This window comes from Ranitomeya variabilis, chromosome 4 (genome assembly GCF_051348905.1).
Source record: "Ranitomeya variabilis isolate aRanVar5 chromosome 4, aRanVar5.hap1, whole genome shotgun sequence".
Taxonomy (NCBI): domain Eukaryota; kingdom Metazoa; phylum Chordata; class Amphibia; order Anura; family Dendrobatidae; genus Ranitomeya; species Ranitomeya variabilis.
The window spans coordinates 395,985,348-396,000,038 of NC_135235.1; the positions used below are offsets into that span (position 1 = coordinate 395,985,348).

A 14,691-nucleotide genomic window follows, 5' to 3' on the forward strand; every position below is an offset into this window, starting at 1 on the left:
TCAAAGGCCTAAAATAACAAACAATAGGCTCATGGCAGTTTTACAGCGGTTACATGGATACATGGGCAGGCAGCTTGGTGGTGAGTGGAGGAGTATTTAAAGTAGGGACCGCAGACAGGCTATCAAAGGCCTAAAATAACAAACAATAGGCTCATGGCAGTTTTACAGCGGTTACATGGATACACGGGCAGGCAGCTGGTGATGAGTGGAGGAGTATTTAAAGTAGGGACCGCAGACAGGCTATCAAAGGCCTAAAATAACAAACAATAGGCTCATGGCAGTTTTACAGCGGTTACATGGATACACGGGCAGGCAGCTTGGTGGTGAGTGGAGGAGTATTTAAAGTAGGGACCGCAGACAGGCTATCAAAGGCCTAAAATAACAAACAATAGGCTCATGGCAGTTTTACAGCGGTTACATGGATACACGGGCAGGCAGCTGGTGATGAGTGGAGGAGTATTTAAAGTAGGGACCGCAGACAGGCTATCAAAGGCCTAAAATAACAAACAATAGGCTCATGGCAGTTTTACAGCGGTTACATGGATACACGGGCAGGCAGCTTGGTGGTGAGTGGAGGAGTATTTAAAGTAGGGACCGCAGACAGGCTATCAAAGGCCTAAAATAACAAACAATAGGCTCATGGCAGTTTTACAGCGGTTACATGGATACACGGGCAGGCAGCTGGTGATGAGTGGAGGAGTATTTAAAGTAGGGACCGCAGACAGGCTATCAAAGGCCTAAAATAACAAACAATAGGCTCATGGCAGTTTTACAGCGGTTACATGGATACACGGGCAGGCAGCTTGGTGGTGAGTGGAGGAGTATTTAAAGTAGGGACCGCAGACAGGCTATCAAAGGCCTAAAATAACAAACAATAGGCTCATGGCAGTTTTACAGCGGTTACATGGATACACGGGCAGGCAGCTTGGTGGTGAGTGGAGGAGTATTTAAAGTAGGGACCGCAGACAGGCTATCAAAGGCCTAAAATAACAAACAATAGGCTCATGGCAGTTTTACAGCGGTTACATGGATACACGGGCAGGCAGCTGGTGATGAGTGGAGGAGTATTTAAAGTAGGGACCGCAGACAGGCTATCAAAGGCCTAAAATAACAAACAATAGGCTCATGGCAGTTTTACAGCGGTTACATGGATACACGGGCAGGCAGCTTGGTGGTGAGTGGAGGAGTATTTAAAGTAGGGACCGCAGACAGGCTATCAAAGGCCTAAAATAACAAACAATAGGCTCATGGCAGCTTTACAGCGGTTACATGGATACACAGGCAGCTTGGTGGTGAGTGGAGGAGTAGTGCAAGGAGTGTCTGTCCCAGTACTCCCAAAATATAAATAGATGTTAATGTCTCGCAAAACAACCAAAACAAAAAAAAAGGTGGCATACTTAGGTACAGGGGTGGGCTCATCTACTGAGTTTCTGACATAGTAATTTGGCAGTAACTATTTAATGGTGCCAATATAGGACACAGACACAGACTACTTTAAGTTGCATCATAGATGTCTACAAATTTGTATTGTCAGTGCCAGACATTGAATGATGTCAGCGAATAGACTAAAGATTGGTGGAGCTGTGCAACATAATTTTGCATGTGGTAGAGCACATTTTGAGCTGGGGTAGGGGGGAACTCTCTTGAGGCCGGCGGGACCGCCCCAGGGCCCCTCATGTTACAACGGTGTGTCTGACGTTGGGTGCGCACCACCACCGCCAGAGACACTACATTGTACTATGAGGGACCCAGTAGCAATGCCGTCAACCAAAAGCGAGCACACCCACCTCTTCAGACAAACAGCAGTCTCACGGGTGCTTGCGCCAAGTCGCGATACCACGGCCCCGTGTGGGGAGTTTTGCCATTTAGGGAGGTGTAAACATGTCGTATGCTGTACAATCAGCTGCAGCAAATTAGACATTAGAAAAGTAATTCACAGGCAAGAGCTTTTCATAGGAAAGCTAGGTGTCGGCCGGGCAAGGTGGGGCAAAAGATTTCGAAATCCAGTTGTGGTTCATTTTAATGAATGTTAGATCGTCAACATTTTGGGTAGCCAGACGAGTCCTTTTTTCGGTTAATATTGAACCTGCAGCACTGAATACTCTTTCTGATAGGACACTTGGTGCCGGGCAAGCAAGCTCCTGCAATGCATATTCTGCCAATTCTGGCCAGGTGTCTAATTTGGAGGCCCAGTAATCAAATGGGAATGACGGTTGAGGGAGAACATCGATAAGGGATGAAAAATAGTTAGTAACCATACTGGACAAATGTTGTCTCCTGTCACTTTCAATTGATGCAGCAGTACCTGTCCTGTCTGCGGTCATAGCAAAATCACTCCACAACCTGGTCAGAAAACCCCTCTGTCCAACGCCACTTCTGATGTGTGCACCCCTAACACTCCTAGTCTGCTGCCCCCTGGAGCTCGTGTGAGAACGATCACGTGCGCTGTGTGCTGGGAATGCCTGAAGCAAACGGTCAACAAGAGTTGATTGTTTGGTTGCTAATATTAGTTCCAAGTTCTCATGTGGCATAATATTTTGCAATTTGCCTTTATAGCGTGGATCAAGGAGGCAGGCCAACCAGTAATCGTCATCGTTCATCATTTTCGTAATGCGTGTGTCCCTTTTTAGGATACGTAAGGCATAATCCGCCATGTGGGCCAAAGTTCCAGTTGTCAAATCTCCGGTTGTGATTGGTTGAGGGGCAGTTGCAGGCAAATCTACGTCACTTGTGTCCCTCAAAAAACCAGAACCCGGCCGTGACACGCAACCAATTTCCTGTGCCCCCGGGAAAGGTTCGGCATTAAAAATATACTCATCCCCATCATCCTCCTCGTCCTCCACCTCCTCTTCGCCCGCTACCTCGTCCTGTACACTGCCCTGACCAGACAATGGCTGACTGTCATCAAGGCTTTCCTCTTCCTCTGGTGCAGACGCCTGCTCCTTTATGTGCGTCAAACTTTGCATCAGCAGACGCATTAGGGGGATGCTCATGCTTATTACGGCGTTGTCTGCACTAACCAGCCGTGTGCATTCCTCAAAACACTGAAGGACTTGACACATGTCTTGTATCTTAGACCACTGCACACCTGACAACTCCATGTCTGCCATCCTACTGCCTGCCCGTGTATCCTCCCACAAATAAATAACAGCACGCCTCTGTTCGCACAGTCTCTGAAGCATGTGCAGTGTTGAGTTCCACCTTGTTGCAACGTCTATGATTAGGCGATGCTGGGGAAGGTTCAAAGACCGCTGATAGGTCTGCATACGGCTGGCGTGTACAGGCGAACGTCGGATATGTGAGCAAAGTGCACGCACTTTGAGGAGCAGGTCGGAGAACCCAGGATAAGTTTTCAATAAGCACTGCACCACCAGGTTTAAGGTGTGAGCCAGGCAAGGAATGTGTTTCAGTTGGGAAAGGGAGATGGCAGCCATGAAATTCCTTCCGTTATCACTCACTACCTTGCCTGCCTCAAGATCTACTGTGCCCAGCCACGACTGCATTTCTTGTTGCAAGAACTCGGACAGAACTTCCGCGGTGTGTCTGTTGTCGCCCAAACACTTCATAGCCAATACAGCCTGCTGACGCTTGGCAGTAGCTGGCCCATAATGGGACAACTGGTGTGCAACAGTGTCATCTGCCGATGGAGTGGTTGGCAGACTGCGTTCTGTGGAAGAGCTGTAGCTTCTGCAGGAGGACGAGGAGGAGGAGGAGGAGGGGGTGCGAACGCCTACAGCCAACTGTTTCCTAGACCGTGGGCTAGGCACAACTGTCCCTAAATTGATGTCGCCTGTGGACCCTGCATCCACCACATTCACCCAGTGTGCCGTGATGGACACATAACGTCCCTGGCCATGCCTACTGGTCCATGCATCTGTAGTCAGGTGCACCTTTGTACTCACAGATTGCCTGAGTGCATGGACGATGCGCTGTTTAACATGCTGGTGCAGGGCTGGGATGGCTTTTCTGGAAAAAAAGTGTCGACTGGGTAGCTCGTATCGTGGTTCAGCGTACTCCATCAGGGCTTTGAAAGCTTCGCTTTCAACTAACCGGTAGGGCATCATCTCTAACGAGATTAGTCTAGCTATGTGGGCGTTAAAACCCTGTGTACGCGGATGCGAGGATAAGTACTTCCTTTTTCTAACCAGAGTCTCATGTAGGGTGAGCTGGACTGGAGAGCTGGAGATCGTGGAACTTTCGGGTGTGCCGGTGTACATGGCAGACTGAGAGACGGTTGGAGACGGTATTGTTTCCGCCGGTGCCCTAGATGCAATATTTCCTCCTACAAAACTGGTGGTTCCCTGACCCTGACTGCTTTTGGCTGGCAAAGAAACCTGCACAGATACTGCCGGTGGTGCGGAAAATGGTGGCCTTACAGTGACGGAAGGGATGTTGCGTTGCTGACTAGCTTCATTGGCCGAGGGTGCTACAACCTTAAGGGACGTTTGGTAGTTAGTCCAGGCTTGAAAATGCATGGTGGTTAAGTGTCTATGCATGCAACTAGTATTTAGACTTTTCAGATTCTGACCTCTGCTTAAGCTAGTTGAACATTTTTGACAGATGACTTTGCGCTGATCAGTTGGATGTTGTTTAAAAAAATGCCAGACTGCACTCTTCCTAGACTCGGATCCCTTTTCAGGGATTGCAGACTGAGCTTTAACCGGATGGCCACGCTGTCCTCCAACAGGTTTTGGCTTTGACACGCGTTTTGGGCCAGATACGGGCCCGGCAGATGGAACCTGTTGCGATGTTGATGCCTGCTGCGGCCCCTCCTCCACCTCCGCTTCTGAACTACTGCCGCCTGCACCCTGTTCCCCCAATGGCTGCCAATCGGGGTCAATAACTGGGTCATCTATTACCTCCTCTTCGAGCTCGTGTGCAACTTCGTCTGTGTCACTGTGTCGGTCGGTGGTATAGCGTTCGTGGCGGGGCAACATAGTCTCATCAGGGTCTGATTGTGGATCTGTACCCTGAGAGGGCAATGTGGTGGTCTGAGTCAAAGGAGCAGCATAGTACTCTGGCTGTGGCTGTGCATCAGTGCACTCCATGTCAGAATCTACTTGTAATGGGCATGGCCTGTTAAATGTTTCACTTTCTAAGCCAGGGACGGTATGTGTAAAGAGCTCCATGGAGTGACCCGTTGTGTCGCCTGCTGCATCCTTCTCTCTTGTTGTAGTTTTTGCTGAGGAGGACAAGGAAGCGACTTGTCCCTGACCGTGAACATCCACAAGCGACGCGCTGCTTTTACATTTACCAGTTTCGGAAGAGGAGGCAAAAGAGCTAGAGGCTGAGTCTGCAATGTAAGCCAAAACTTGCTGTTGCTGCTCCGCCTTTAAAAGCGGTTTTCCTACTCCCAGAAAAGAGAGCGTTCGAGGCCTTGTGTAGCCTGACGACGAAACTGGCTCCACAGCTCCAGACTTAGGTGGAATATTTTTATCCCCACGACCACCTGATGCTCCACTACCACTACCATCATTACCAGCTGACAATGAACGCCCACGACGACCTCTTGCACCAGACTTCCTCATTGTTTTAAAATCTTAACCAAAGTAACTTTATTTGTTGCTGTCAAACAACTTACACGGTGAGCTATAACTTCAGTATGATTTCAATATCCCTTAACAGGTTGGTGAGACCACAAGGAAAATCAGGCACAATGTTACACACTCTGTTTTCTGTGGCACAAAATCACAGAGATGACACACACGCAGGACTGTCACTCAAGCACTAATGTCAATATTAATCTCCCACCTAATTTATTTATTTATTTTTTTCAGGGAGACTTTAGAAACCAAATAATATTAAAAAAACCAAAAAAATAAATAGGCTTTCTATGGCCCACTGAATGAGAGAGAGGTGGCACACCCAGGAGTCAAGACTGGCACACAAGCTGAAAGGGCAATATTACTCTCCCACTGTTTTATTTTTTTTTTTTTTTTTCAGGGAGACTTTAGAAACCAAATAATAAGAAAAAAAATAAATAAATAAATAGGCTTTCTATAGCCCACTGAATGAGAGATAGCACACACAGCAGTGGCACACAAGCCCTGACTGAGGCCAATATTTTTCTCCCACTGATTGATGTAGTGTTTTTGTGTTGAGGTAGATTTTAGAACACAAATCAAGGAAAAAAAAAATGCTTTCTATGGCCCACAAATAGAGAGAGAGAGGTGGCACACCCAGGAGTCAAGACTGGCGCACAAGCTGAATGGGCAATATTACTCTCCCACTGTTTTTTTAAGTTTTTTTTTTTGTTATTTTCAGGGAGACTTTAGAAACCAAATAATATTAAAAAAACCAAAAAAATAAATAGCCTTTCTATGGCCCACTGAATGAGAGAGAGAGGTGGCACACCCAGGAGTCAAGACTGGCACACAAGCTGAAAGGGCAATATTACTCTCCCACTGTTTTTTAAAGTTTTTTTTTTGTTATTTTCAGGGAGACTTTAGAAACCAAATAATATTAAAAAAACCAAAAAAATAAATAGCCTTTCTATGGCCCACTGAATGAGAGAGAGAGGTGGCACACCCAGGAGTCAAGACTGGCACACAAGCTGAAAGGGCAATATTACTCTCCCACTGTTTTTTTATGTATTTTTTGTTTTTTAAGGGAGACTTTAGAAACCAAATAATATTAAAAAAAAAACAAAAAAAAAAGGCTTTCTATGGCCCACAATTAGAGAGAGAGAGAGGTGGCACACCCAGGAGTCAAGACTGGCGCACAAGCTGAAAGGGCAATATTACTCTCCCACTGTTTTTTTAAGTTTTTTTTTTTTTATTTTCAGGGAGACTTTAGAAACCAAATAATATTAAAAAAACCAAAAAAATAAATAGCCTTTCTATGGCCCACTGAATGAGAGAGAGAGGTGGCACACCCAGGAGTCAAGACTGGCACACAAGCTGAAAGGGCAATATTACTCTCCCACTGTTTTTTTAGGTATTTTTTTTTTTTTCAGGGAGACTTTAGAAACCAAATAATAAGAAAAAAAAAATAAATAAATAGGCTTTCTATAGCCCACTGAATGAGAGATAGCACACACAGCAGTGGCACACAAGCCCTGACTGAGGCCAATATTTTTCTCCCACTGATTGATGTAGTGTTTTTGTGTTGAGGTAGATTTTAGAACACAAATCAAGGAAAAAAAAAAATAAATGCTTTCTATGGCCCACTGAATGAGAGAGAGGTGGCACACCCAGGAGTCAAGACTGGCACACAAGCTGAAAGGGCAATATTACTCTCCCACTGTTTTTTTATGTATTTTTTGTTTTTTAAGGGAGACTTTAGAAACCCAATAATATTTTAAAAAATAAATAAATAGGCTTTCTATGGCCCACTGAATGAGAGGGAGAGAGGTGGCACACCCAGGAGTCAAGACTGGCACACAAGCTGAAAGGGCAATATTACTCTCCCACTGTTTTTTTATGTTTTTTTTTTTTTTCAGGGAGACTTTAGAAACCAAATAATATTAAAAAAACCAAAAAAATAAATAGCCTTTCTATGGCCCACTGAATGAGAGAGAGAGGTGGCACACCCAGGAGTCAAGACTGGCACACAAGCTGAAAGGGCAATATTACTCTCCCACTGTTTTTTTTATGTATTTTTTGTTTTTTAAGGGAGACTTTAGAAACCAAATAATATTAAAAAAAAAACAAAAAAAAAAAGGCTTTCTATGGCCCACAATTAGAGAGAGAGAGGTGGCACACCCAGGAGTCAAGACTGGCGCACAAGCTGAAAGGGCAATATTACTCTCCCACTGTTTTTTTAAGTTTTTTTTTTTTTATTTTCAGGGAGACTTTAGAAACCAAATAATATTAAAAAAACAAAAAAAATAAATAGCCTTTCTATGGCCCACTGAATGAGAGAAAGAGGTGGCACACCCAGGAGTCAAGACTGGCACACAAGCTGAAAGGGCAATATTACTCTCCCACTGTTTTTTTATGTATTTTTTGTTTTTTAAGGGAGACTTTAGAAACCAAATAATATAAAAAAAAAAACAAAAAAAAAAAGGCTTTCTATGGCCCACAATTAGAGAGAGAGAGAGGTGGCACACCCAGGAGTCAAGACTGGCGCACAAGCTGAAAGGGCAATATTACTCTCCCACTGTTTTTTTAAGTTTTTTTTTTTTTATTTTCAGGGAGACTTTAGAAACCAAATAATATTAAAAAAACCAAAAAAATAAATAGCCTTTCTATGGCCCACTGAATGAGAGAGAGAGGTGGCACACCCAGGAGTCAAGACTGGCACACAAGCTGAAAGGGCAATATTACTCTCCCACTGTTTTTTTAGGTATTTTTTTTTTTTTCAGGGAGACTTTAGAAACCAAATAATAAGAAAAAAAAAATAAATAAATAGGCTTTCTATAGCCCACTGAATGAGAGATAGCACACACAGCAGTGGCACACAAGCCCTGACTGAGGCCAATATTTTTCTCCCACTGATTGATGTAGTGTTTTTGTGTTGAGGTAGATTTTAGAACACAAATCAAGGAAAAAAAAAAATAAATGCTTTCTATGGCCCACTGAATGAGAGAGAGGTGGCACACCCAGGAGTCAAGACTGGCACACAAGCTGAAAGGGCAATATTACTCTCCCACTGTTTTTTTATGTATTTTTTGTTTTTTAAGGGAGACTTTAGAAACCCAATAATATTTAAAAAAATAAATAAATAGGCTTTCTATGGCCCACTGAATGAGAGGGAGAGAGGTGGCACACCCAGGAGTCAAGACTGGCACACAAGCTGAAAGGGCAATATTACTCTCCCACTGTTTTTTTATGTTTTTTTTTTTTTTCAGGGAGACTTTAGAAACCAAATAATATTAAAAAAACCAAAAAAATAAATAGCCTTTCTATGGCCCACTGAATGAGAGAGAGAGGTGGCACACCCAGGAGTCAAGACTGGCACACAAGCTGAAAGGGCAATATTACTCTCCCACTGTTTTTTTATGTATTTTTTGTTTTTTAAGGGAGACTTTAGAAACCAAATAATATTAAAAAAAAAACAAAAAAAAAAAGGCTTTCTATGGCCCACAATTAGAGAGAGAGAGGTGGCACACCCAGGAGTCAAGACTGGCGCACAAGCTGAAAGGGCAATATTACTCTCCCACTGTTTTTTTAAGTTTTTTTTTTTTTATTTTCAGGGAGACTTTAGAAACCAAATAATATTAAAAAAACAAAAAAAATAAATAGCCTTTCTATGGCCCACTGAATGAGAGAAAGAGGTGGCACACCCAGGAGTCAAGACTGGCACACAAGCTGAAAGGGCAATATTACTCTCCCACTGTTTTTTTATGTATTTTTTGTTTTTTAAGGGAGACTTTAGAAACCAAATAATATTAAAAAAAAAAAAAAAAAAAAGGCTTTCTATGGCCCACAATTAGAGAGAGAGAGGTGGCACACCCAGGAGTCAAGACTGGCACACAAGCTGAAAGGGCAATATTACTCTCCCACTGTTTTTTTATGTATTTTTTGTTTTTTAAGGGAGACTTTAGAAACCCAATAATATTTAAAAAAAAAAAAAAAAAAAGGCTTTCTATGGCCCACAATTAGAGAGAGAGGTGGCACACCCAGGAGTCAAGACTGGCACACAAGCTGAAAGGGCAATATTACTCTCCCACTGTTTTTTTATTTATTTATTTTTTTTTCAGGGAGACTTTAGAAACCAAATAATAAGAAAAAAAATAAATAAATAAATAGGCTTTCTATAGCCCACTGAATAAGAGATAGCACACACAGCAGTGGCACACAAGCCCTGACTGAGGCCAATATTTTTCTACCACTGATTGATGTAGTGTTTTTGTGTTGAGGTAGAATTTAGAACACAAATCACGGAAAAAATAAATAGGCTTTCTATGGCCCACTCAGTGAGAGATGGCACACACAGGGATGGCACTGTAGCAGAAATGCCAATCTTAATCTCCCCCCCAAAAAAAAAACAAAAAAAAAAACAGGGACTGTCCTACAATTACTATCTCCCTGCAGTAATCTAAGCCAGGTATGGCAGGCAGCAATAGGAGTGGACTGATGCACAAATTAAATAAAAAGTGTGGACAAACAAAAAAGATAGCTGTGCAGAAAGGAACAAGAGGATATGTGCTTTGAAAAAAGCAGTTGGTTTCCACAGTGGCGTACACACAGCAATACAGCTATCACGGAGCCTTCTAGGGCAGCCCAATGAGCTACAGTGCTGAGGAAAAAAAAAAAAAAATAGCTTCCACTGTTCCTGCACACCGAAGGTGGTGTTGGACAGTGGAAATCGCTACAGCACAAGCGGTTTGGTGGTTAGTGGACCCTGCCTAACGCTCTCCCTGCTTCTGACGAAGCGGCAGCAACCTCTCCCTAAGCTCAGATCAGCAGCAGTAAGATGGCGGTCGGCGGGAACGCCCCTTTATAGCCCCTGTGACGCCGCAGACAGCAAGCCAATCACTGCAATGCCCTTCTCTAAGATGGTGGGGACCAGGATCTATGTCATCACGCTGCCCACACTCTGCGTTCACCTTCATTGGCTGAGAGATGGCGCTTTTCGCGTCATTGAAACGCGACTTTGGCGCGAAAGTCGCGTACCGCATGGCCGACAAGCACAGGGGTCGGATCGGGTTTCATGAGACGCCGACTTAGCCAAAAGTCGGCGACTTTTGAAAATGATCGACCCGTTTCGCTCAACCCTACTCTTTATATGTTGAAGGTAAATAAAATACCTGTACATGTGGTTCCGTAGCCGTGGACTCAGGGACAGCTTCTGTTAACGCTGAGCTGCTCCTTGTTGGAAAGGTAATCTCCTTAGTCTCCCAGTTGATAATTGGGTTCTGAGAACGCAACCAAGGAATGCCTAAAATCACAGGAAAATGAGAAGAAATTAGCAAGAAAGAAAGTTGCTCCTGATGATTAGGCTCCAACAAAATTTCAAGGGGTACGGTCTCCTGATCCACAGGCCCAGAGATTAAAGGTGACCCATCCACTGTTTCCATGGTAATTGGAGAGGCTCTTTGCTGAATTTCAATACCATGTTCCTTGGCAAATGCGATATCCATGAAATTGCCACCTGCACCAGAGTCAATCATAGCTGCACTGGAAATCCACTGTCCTGAACACAGGATCTTAATAGGGAGAGAACAGTGAGAGTTCTTTTCCTTAAGCTCCTTGGGGGTGAAGTCATAGAAAGTGAATGGAATACAGCGTTTAAAGACAGGCTACATTCAGAGATGTCAGATTCATCATCACAGTTGTCATACTCCCCTACTGCTGCTAGCACCTTGTTAGGCCGTCTAGGACAATTGATCAAGAAGTGGTCAGACTGGCCGCAGTAGAAACATAGACTTTCACGAAGGCGATGCTCCAGGCGCTCATTGATCTCGCGCCTCTGAACGGAATCAATTTGCATGGGCACCTCCTCCACCTCCCGAGATGTTTTACCTGCAGGCTCTTTGGAAGGAAGTGAAAAGTTAGAAATACGGTTATATGCAGCAAACTTCTCCTGCCTACGCTCAGTAAGGCGAATGTCAATGCGCACACAATGCTGTATAAATGTCTTTAGCTCTTGTGGTGACTCAGAGCGAGCTAGTTCATCTTTTACAATACTAGACAGACCCCTTTTAAAAATAGGCAATTGTGCATAACTGTCCCAATTGGTATCTACCGCTAATCTCCTGAATTCAGTAGCATACTTAATAACAGAATGTTTTGCCTTGCGTAAAGAGAATAAAGCAGATTCAGCGGTTGCACGGCAATTAGGATCATCAAACATTAATGCCATAGTGGCCAAGAAATCATCCAAGTTATTTAACCGTGGGTCACGAGACTTAGTCATTGGATTCGCCCAGGCGAGCGCTCGTGCGGTCAGCAGCATTATTACACACAATACTTTGGATCTATCATTAGGAAAACGGCCAGCATGCACATCAAAATATAGCATACATTGATTCACAAAGCCACGAAATTTGTCGCGATCACCATTAAATCTGAATGGGGGCAACTTAGGTGGGCTAGCTGGTGGCGGTTGCCCAGATGGAAAAGTTGCTTGTGCAGCTATTTGCGTGCTTATGTCCTGAAAAGCCCTTCCATACTGGGACTCTTTGCCAGCAAGTTTGTTTTCCTGGGCTGCCATGCGGGTGCTTAAGTCCTGCAAAGTCTGTCCAAATACTTGTTAATTGAGTTCAAAGCTTCCAAACTTCTTTTGCAGACCTTCCACATCTTTCTGCAGTGATCTAATTATGGAAAACACCTGCTCTAGTCTGCTTTCTGCAGTCATTGTTCCAGCAGTCTCCTTTTTTTTTAGGCTAGAGTATCCTGTAATAATTATAGGGGATAACTCAGGAGACTCTTTGCGTGGAACAAGACAACTACAGGACACAGTTTTATAAGTGTTAATGTCTATATTATCACACGGTGATTCAAACAGGTGCAGAGAGAAACTCAAGTCCACAACACTTGGTGCAAATATCAAATGCAGCTCAGCAGTCTATAGGAAACTGCAGAGGAAAATGCAATCACGCAGAAAGTCTATGAAGCACAATTATTCTTGAGGATACTTGACATGAATAAGTCCTTGCTTAGTCCACAACACAGATAGATATGCTTATAAGGCAGTTCAAATAATATCTTAGCTCAACCAGGGAGGTCTGGGTAATAGTCTCAGGTTCTTGCAGAGCAGAAACAGCTTACATGTCCAGCAAATGCAGATGGAAGCAAACACGAGCAGCAGATGAAGGAGGATTACTGGAACTGGTGTATGCAGCAGGAACTCAGAGCAGAGTAGCAGGATAACCCCACAGGTTCACAGGAGCAGGTATATAGCCAGGGAGTCACCAGAGGTCAGGAGCTGGATGCAAGGCAGAATACTCTAGCACAGACTGAAGGCTGGGGTGGAGTTATATAGCAGGAAGACACAGTGCATATGAGACCAAAGATGCCATCTTGGAAAAGGGCAGTAATGGACAAAAAGGTAATAAAAAATGTTCAGAGTCCTGACAGCAAGGACTCTCTGAATAGAAGTTGGAGGCCAACACCTCTTCAAGTACTCCCACGGCTTCTCTTCAAGACCACAACATTTTCTATCCATTAGAAGAAAAGTGACATTTCTCACCATCTTCATGACTAGGATGCTTCTCTCCATGAAGCCATCCTCATCATAGGACGAAGCTGGCATAGTACCAGGATCTTGGCATTGGGAATTCTCTCTCTGTTTGATGAGATCAGCTACCGCCCAAGAAGATTCAAGGACCAACTGCCCAACTGCAGTTCCTCCGCCTTGACATTCTCTTCAGTCGACCACCTAGAAACCAAAGATACCTTCTCTGGGTCCATCTTCAGTTTGGTCTGCAAGATGATACATTCACGAGGTGGGCAGATTACTTGTCATATGGGGACCAGACACCTCTTGTGAATCGAGTGTCCCCAACGAAGCACTTCTTGGTAACACCAGACTAGAATGGGCTGTCGAGTTCTCAGCTCCGGAGCTACGGATGACTGAACGGAAGTTGATGGAATGAAATAGGCAGCACGTGGTAGGTAATCTTCTCCGTATGTAGTGCTTCTATCTGGAGCTCTAGATGTTCAGAAATGACTTGACAGTTTTTTGGTAGAGCTCGTCTTTCACCTGAGAACATCCTCACCAGATTCTGAAGCAGATGGATGGGAATCTGTCCCCAACTCTTCACGGCCTCCAGCAACAACTTTTCCTCCAAACTGAAGCCTCCATTTGCCATGAATACAGTCACAGTAATCAGTAGAGAGGGAATTTTCTTGACATGGATGGCCCAAGGCTTTGAAGTTTTTAGACTTCTCAGGACAAAGACTGCCGGAATGTTCCATACAACTGCAGTGTTACCATAATCCCTTTTCACAACTGAGTTCCAGCTTCTGTTCAGCCAGCTAATCGCAGTCTTTGGAAGGATAAGGCCAGGCATGATTAACTCCTCTCAGGTGTCACCTCACTGGGTTGCTCCTGGAAGTTGGGAAGGGAAGATGTCACAGAAGATACAAGACTCGTCTCATTGAGGACCTTTCGGAAGGCCACCAGGAAGGCCTGCACGCTTGAGGTCACAGGATCCATGGGGTGTTAAGCCACATTAATGCATCTCCTGCTAGGTAGGACATTAGAAATCCCACCTTGATCCAATCAGAAAAAAACTGATGGCCCAAAACTTCATAGTGCCGCATGCACTGCTCTAGGAACCCACGGCACTGCTTCGGATCCCCATAGTACCATTGTGGATCAGGCAGGATGGATTCCACTCTGGAGGTATACGTTTCTGGTTGAAAAGTTACAACAAATGTCAGCAGATGAAACAAAATTATTCCCTGGTTCTTTTGCTGGCAGTCCAGCTGCCAATACAACTCCTAGCGCAGAGAGGACTGGGGATCAGTTGAGCCTAAGGCCGAAGCAAACTGTTACGCATTTATGTGGTGCACGTTGTTCGTGGACACACTGCCATGGGGTCGGGCTTGTCTAGGAAGGGCATAGCTAAGCAGGTACCTGGTGTTCACTAGAGCTCCTGATGGTGGAGTCAGGCTTTACCTGCAGGTAGCCGCCAGATACCACTCCTAGGCAGTCCCCGGTATTGCAGCTGTTGACCCCAGGGGTCAGGTATGTTGACACAGGTATAGACTCAGACTCTGTTCAGATAACTAGGTTTAGGATCCTCTGCAGAACAGTTAATGACACAGACACGGACACGGACTTGGGCTACGTTCAAGC

The 14,691-nt window shown here is 44.5% G+C and overlaps 1 protein-coding gene across 4 annotated transcripts in view; it reads left to right on the forward strand.

Moving 5' to 3' along the window:
- LOC143764880 (membrane-spanning 4-domains subfamily A member 4A-like) overlaps positions 1 to 14,691 on the forward strand; it is a 328,843-nt gene that overhangs the window by 134,679 nt on the left and 179,473 nt on the right. The window lies entirely within an intron of this gene.